This window comes from Protobothrops mucrosquamatus, unplaced genomic scaffold, assembly GCF_001527695.2.
Source record: "Protobothrops mucrosquamatus isolate PMUCROS unplaced genomic scaffold, P.Mucros_1.0 scaffold5910, whole genome shotgun sequence".
In the NCBI taxonomy this organism is placed as follows: Eukaryota; Metazoa; Chordata; class Lepidosauria; order Squamata; family Viperidae; genus Protobothrops; species Protobothrops mucrosquamatus.
Window position 1 is genome coordinate 7,205 of NW_015391750.1, and position 7,414 is coordinate 14,618.

At 44.8% G+C, this 7,414-nt stretch overlaps 1 pseudogene; it reads right to left on the minus strand.

Moving 5' to 3' along the window:
- Positions 1–2,726: 2,726 nt before the first annotated feature.
- On the minus strand, positions 2,727–3,306 carry LOC107300000 (annotated as a pseudogene).
- Positions 3,307–7,414: the final 4,108 nt, after the last annotated feature.

Below are 7,414 nucleotides of genomic sequence, written 5' to 3' on the forward strand. Positions count from 1 at the left end.
GGACTGGCCTAGGGGTATTTTAATTGGTTTTAACAAAATTTTAATAGAGCGGCCAATTCAAATATTTATTTTTAATTATTTTAGATTTGTATTTGGTATTTATGTGGGATTGTTTTAAACTGGCTGTAAGCCGCCCTGAGTCCTCCGGGAGAAGGGCGGGGTATAAATGAAATAAATAAATAAATAAATAAATAAATAACTGTGGAATGAAAATGATTCATACTGGGCTTAGCAAATATTATTTTTATATTATTGTATAATGTATAAAAAGCATCTTCAATAATTTCTTTAAAGTGCATTCTAAGATTGTTGTTGTTGTTAATTGCGAAGTCGTGTCCGACCCATCACGACCCCATGGACAACGTTCCTCCAGGCCTTCCTGTCCTCTACCATCTTCTGGAGTCCATTTAAGCTCACGCCTACTGCTTCAGTGACTCCATCCAGCCACCTCATTCTCTGTCGTCCTCTTCTTCTATTGCCCTCAATCTTTCCCAGCATTAGGCCCTTCTCCAGTGAGTCCTTCCTTCTCATTAGGTGGCCAAAGTATTTGAGTTTCAACTTCAGGATCTGGCCTTCTAAAGAGCAGTCGGGGTTGATCTCCTCTAGGACTGACCGGTTTGAATGCCTTGCAGTCCAGGTGACTCGCAGGAGTCTTCTCCAGCACCATAGTTCAAAGGCCTCAATTCTTTGTCACTCAGCCTTTCTTATGGTCCAACTTTCACAGCCATACATTGCAACATTCTAAGATATCTGCATTAAAATAGTTAATATATTTTAATTAAAAAAATTAAAATTGCATCGTTAATGGACTATATATTTGATCATCCAAGTTGGACAAACAATCATTATCCCGAATGTAGCATTCACTTTTTTTTTTACAGATTTTTTTTACAGATTGCCATTAATGGGATTTTCATGATGCGGAAAAATGAAGCGTGAGATTGACTGCATAGCTAGGCTGCTTCTCCACTAATCATTGCACACATACTGCAAGAATGCCAAAATTGCTTGCCGAAAATAAATGGTTTTGTTTTCTTCTCACCAGAGTTGCTGCCTGTTTTGGGGTGTTTGGAAATAGGAGGGATTTTAACCTCCTTGTTGCTCAGAGACCCCAACTTCGCTTTGAGTGTGCGGAAGAGGAAAAAATCAAGGCAACACTTTGAAGGAACAAGAATTGAGGTGGCTCCTGTGTGTTCCTTGGGGAAGAGGCAGCCATTTTGTTCCTGTGTCCGGATGTTTCTCCAGCATCACCAGCTGATCTTCTGTAAAATGGCCGCTTGGTCTTGGCTTGGTGGTGGCAGCAACAGAGTTGGCTTTTCCCTCAGATCCACCTTTGCCTCAGGCTGAGGGCCGAGTGACCCAGTATTTCTCTGCACTTATTGCATCTGTAGAGTGTTCCTCAGTGATCCTATTCAGGGTCACCCAGTCCTTCCTCATGAAGAAGGGCTCAGATGATCATCTTCAGGATTGCGCAGAAAAGTTTGTGCGACACCTGACAGATAAAATTATAATTAACTGACAGTTAACTGACAGTTAGAACAATTAATCAGTGGAACAACTTGCCTCCAGAAGTTGTGAATGCTCCAACACTGGAAGTTTCTAAGAAGAGACTGAACAGCCATTTGTCTGAAATGGTATTGGGTTTCCTGCCTGAGCAGGGGGTTGGACTAGAAGACCTCCAAGGTCCCTACCAATTCTGTTCTGTTCTGTTCCGTTCCGCTCCGTTCTGCTCCACTCCACTCCACTCCACTCTATATTCTACTCTACTGTATATTCTATTCTATATTCTACTCTACTCTACTCTACTCCATTCCACTCCACTCCATTCTATATTCTACTCTTGTTGTTGTGGTTGTTAATTGCGAAGTCGTGTCCGACTATTCTATACTCTACTCTACTCTACTCTACTCTACTCTACTCTACTCTACTCTACTCTACTCTACTCTACTCTACTCTACTCCACTCCACTCCACTCCACTCCACTCCACTCCACTCCACTCCACTCCACTCCATTCTATATTCTACTCTACTCTTCTCTACTCTACTCTACTCTACTCTACTTTACTCTATACTCTACTCTACTCTACTCTATATTCTATTCTATATTCTCCTCTCCTTTCCTCTATTCTATTCTACTATTTCTCTCAGATTCGCTCTTGGTTGGAGTCCAAGTGTGATGCAATTCCATTAGAGATGCTCAGGAAAAGAATGTATCCTGTTATCTGGGAACAATTTGATCCTGTTGGACCCGAGGAAGTGGATAGAGTCCTTGGGGCTGTCAGCACAATGTATTGCTTATTAGTATCTTGACCCTCGTGGTTAATGAAAGCTTCCAGGAAGGTGACTTCTGGGTGGGTGCAAGCAGTGAGGAGGGGTGTTCCTGATACCTTTTAAGGAGGCTTTGTCTGCCCCCTTCTTAAGAAGCCCTCATTAGACCCTCCACCATAATTGGACAATTTTTATCTAGTTTCCCACCTTCCCATTTTTAGGAAAGGTGGTGGAAAAAGTGGTTGCATTGCAGCTCCAGAAGGTTCTGGATGATATGGATTAACTAGACCACTTTCAGTCAAGTTTCAGGCAGAAATGACATTGGTCGCACTTGTCAACGATCTCTGGCGAGAGCAGGACAGAGGTACAAATAGTTCTCGACTTATGACCGCAATTTAGTCCAAAATGTTTGTTGCTAAGTGAGACACTTGTTGAGTTTAAAGCAAAAAACAAAAATATTTATTAGATCCCTTCACAGCATCACAGGAATTACGATCTGGGTCTCTCCTTCTTGCCTTTGTACAAGGCTAGTAGAGAAACATTGGCTACTTTAACAACTTTGAAGCGAACTCCAGGAATGACCCTTCCGACCAAAGCCAGCAACCAGGACTTCATCATTCTCCTCAATAAAATTCAAACAGCCATCATTGGGAACAAAAGCTGTAATCGTCTTGCCATTCTTGATAAGCTGACCTCAAACACACTTCCTAATGGCAGAATTCGGCTGTTTAGCTTCCACACCAGGGGTGTCAAACTACCGGCCCGTGGGCCGGAGGCATCATTGCCCACCCCATTGCCGGCAATGGCAAAACCATCCTGATACGTTGCATAACGTCACGTGACTTCGCGAGTTTGACATGTCTGTTCTACACCAACTTTTTCCAGGACAATTCCCTTAGCATGGGAAGCTCCCCCAAAAGGGCTGGCTTTCAGAGCAGTACCCAGATGGGCCTTCTTATATTGTTTGTCATGACACTTCTGTTCTCGACGATGACTGCGCAGCTTCTGGGCTGTACGAAGTCCACGAGACTTGCCCATCACGCTGCTGTGCCCTGAGCTGAAGACAACAAAAAAGCGAGACAGTTGTTGAGTGAATTTTGCCCCATTTTACTATGTTTCTTGCCACAGTTGTTAAGTGAATCACTGCAGTTACTAAATTAGTGACATGGTTGTTAAGTGAATCTGGCTTCTCCATTGAGTTTCCTTGTCAGAAGGTCACAAAAGAGGATCACATGACCCCGGGGCACTCATAAATATGGGTCAGTTGCCGAGCATCTGAATTTTGATCACGTGACCCTGGGCATGCTGCCACAGTTGTGTGAAAAACGGTCATCAGTCATTTTTTTCAGTGCTGTTGTAACTTCAGATGGTCACTAAATGGAACTGTTGTAATTTGAGGACTACCTGTAATGTCTCCATCCTTGTTCTCCTTGCCCTCTTGGTCGCTGTCAGTTCCACCAGCTTCGGCTTGGCGCCTTGCCAGCATTCTGTCATCAATTGGGGGAAAGGGGGGAACAAATGGACAATAACACTGTATATCTTTACGATGGGAAATTGGGAGGGGGAAATAGACGGTTGTGGAAGGACACAGCATTCTGGGATCTGGCTCGTACTGGCACTGGCGTCTTCAAGGCTGTTTGCCCTGAGTATGGAATTTCACCAGCTCAAACACCTCAGAGTTTCTCATCACATCTCGGCGGCGCTGGATTGGTTATGCACAGACGGACCCTGGGCGGAGGGAATGGGGGAGGGCTTGGGGAAAACAGGGATATTAGTTCTGTATTGGTGTGTGGGAATTTTAGATTCCTCTTGAGTCTCTGGCAATCAGCGTCTCTTAGCAAAAGTGTCTTTTCACTTCAGATGGAGTCGAGAGTTTTACTTCGCTAAGGAATGAGATGGGGGCAGGTCTGACAGTGGCTTTCGATACCATCAACAATGATATCTTTTTGGACCAGCTATGGGATTTGGGACTGGGTGGTGCAGTGTTGCACAGTGAAAGGAATAGAGCAATGGGGAGACTATTCCACAAGGAAGGAGGAAGGAGTCTCACCCCACTAAATGATCAACATGGAGGCTGCTTCTACAAGGGCAATTCGGAAATAAACCTCCATTTGGTTATCAATGACAGACGCTCGCAAGTACAGAACTTTTATTATACACATTACAAAACTACAACATTACATTACTTTTTGACATAATCACCATTCAAATTGAGGCACTAGTCATAACGTCTTACAAGGTTTGAAATTCCTTAGTAGTAGTTGCTCAAAATCTGGGCTATTGGGGGGTGTGATCAAAAACATCCCAACAGAACTGCTTCAAAAGTTCTTGGGTGCATCTAGTGGTGTGCGGGCGAGCATTATCGTGAATCAACACACCGGAAGTCAGCATGCCCTTAACGCTTGTTATGGATGGCTCGTCTGAATTTTCGTAATGTTTCACCGTAGACTTCTGAATTGACGGTCGAACCACACTCCATGAACTTCACTAGCCGCACTACGCTCCATGAACTTCACTAGCCGCACTACACTCCATGAACTTCACTAGCCGCACTACGCTCCATGAACTTCACTAGCCGCACTACGCTCCATGAACTTCACTAGCCGCACTATGCTCCATGAACTTCACTAGCCATAATCCTTTGGCATCTTCACATTTGGCGGGATTTTCTATGGCACCACTTGCGGTGTGGTGTTGGTTCACAATAATGCTCACCTGCACAACGCTAGACGCACCCGAGAACTTTTGAAGCAGTTACATTGGGATGTTTTTGATCACACACATCCCCCATAGCCCAGATTTGGCACTGAGCGACGATGACTGCAACTCTCGTAAGACAACCTTGCTAAACTTTTGGGAGGGACGTGGCCTCCTGTTGCAAGTACAGGTAGTCCTCAACTTACAACGGTTCACTTAGTGACCGTTCAAAGTTCAACGGCACTGAAAAAAGTGAAAGGACCATTTTTCACTGTTGCAGCATCCCCATAGTCACGTGACTGACATTCGGATGCTTGAACAATTGATTCACATTTATGACGGTTGCAGTGTCCCTGGGTCACATGATCCCCTTTTTCAACCTTCCGACAAGCAAAGTCAATGGGGGAACCAGACTCGCTGAACAACCGTGCTAGTAATTTAACAACTGCAGTGATTGACTTAACAAATGCGGCAAGAAAAGTCGTGAAATGGGGCAAAATTCAACCAATTTCTCACTGGCCACATAAATGTTGGGCTCCATTGCGGTCGTAAATTGAGGATCGCCTGCATGTGTGTTTGTATTTGTTTACTTACTCACAAAGGTCGTTGAGTGAAGTGAGCAGACTCCCTCTTTGTGTGTTTCTGTTTGCTTGGCTTCTGATAGTTTGTCGCCAACCCACCCTTTTGGCAAAAAAGGAAGTGGTTGTGCTTGGTCAGCACAAGCAAAATGGATCAGCCTCTCACAGCAAGTTGTGTTCCTCGCGACTCCGTTGAATTAGCTTCAGGCTTTGCAACCAGCAGCTTGCGGCAGTTCCACCTCCATGCCAAAAATGCCCAGTCATTGTTTCTGAGAAATTCAATGGGACTCTGACCACAGCTTCCTGGATTTTTTTTTGCCTAGTGCACGGGTAGGCAACCTTGGCTCTTTTATGACTCGTGGACTTCAACTCCCAGAATTCCTGAGCCAGCATAGCTCAGCTTGGAAACCTCTCCCTTTCCTCTCAGCATGGCTGGCTCAGGAATTCTGGGAGTTGAAGTCCACGAGTCATAAAAGAGCCAAGGTTGCCTACCCCTGGCCTAGTGCAAACTTTGCACAAATTTGATGACTTTTCAACAGGTTGGGTTTCTAAAAGTAGTCCTCAGCTGATGACCACTAGGGTGCTCTAAATTTGGGTCATAAGTCATTGTGATCACTAACTGGGGCACTCTTGTGGCTGCCTCGCTCAATGACCGCTACCCCGATCTCTGCTGGTTGTGGTCACTGAGCAACTGCACTTTTTGATAGAGCGAAAGAGCTGACTGTCAAAAGAGGGCAAGGCAGCTCACCCCTGTGAATTTCTGAGCTTCCTATTTTCAGCCCATCACAGGCCTTCCCGTCTCCTCTGTGCACGGAAGAGAACTGGTCCACTGGGCTGAAGAAAGGAAGCCCCAATCCCAAAAACATTCTTTCTCTTGCCCAACACACTGGGTCCCCTCCCCTCTCTGTGTACTAATCTAGGCTTTGGAGCGATTCTGAGAAGAGCAGTAGCTGTTGCAATGTTTCCGACTGGGAAAAAGCCTTTCTACCGCTAAGAAACATTCTGTCCACCAGCTTTAAACCTGCTGTGACCCCAGACAGGATCTGAAGGTGAGGCTCATCCTGCAGACGACAATTTTCAGTTGGAAGGTCCCCTTAATGGTCTCAGCCTTCTTCGTTGGTAGAAATACAGGGCCACGAAAGGGAGGCAGAAGGTCTCTCCTCTTCCCCACAGGCACGGCCTTATTCTCACTCTGTACATGCTCAGGGGGAGGCTGACCACATGCTCAGGGGGAGGCTGACCACAGCAGAAGATGGTTCAAGCTCTGAAAAAAACCCACTGGCTCTTCCTCACACTTTACTCCCCACAGGAAATGTAAAAGCATCATCATCATCATCATCATCAAAAAAAATATGTTGAGACTCTAGAAAGAGTACAGAGAAGAGCAATAAAGATGATCAGGGGACTGGAGGCTAAAACATATAAGGAACGGCTGCTGGAATTGGGTATGTCTAGTTTAATGAAGAGAAGGACGAGGGGGGACATGATAGCAGTGTTCCAGTATCTCAGGGGCTGCCACAAAGAAAAGGGAGTCAAGCTATATTCCAAAGCACCTGAAGGCAGGACAAGAAGCAACGGATGGGACCTAATCAAGGAGAGAAGCAACCTAGAACTAAGGAGAAATTTCCTGACAGTTAGAACAATTAACCAGTGGAACAACCTGCCTCCAGAGGTGGTGAATGCTCCAACACTGGAAGTTTTTAAGAAGAGACTGGACAGCCATTTGTCCGAAATGGTATAGGGTTTCCTGCCTGAGCAGGGGGTTGGACTAGATGACCTCCAAGGTCCCTTCCAACTTTATTATTATTATTATTATTATTATTATTATTATTATTATTATTATTATTATTATTATTATTATTATTATTATT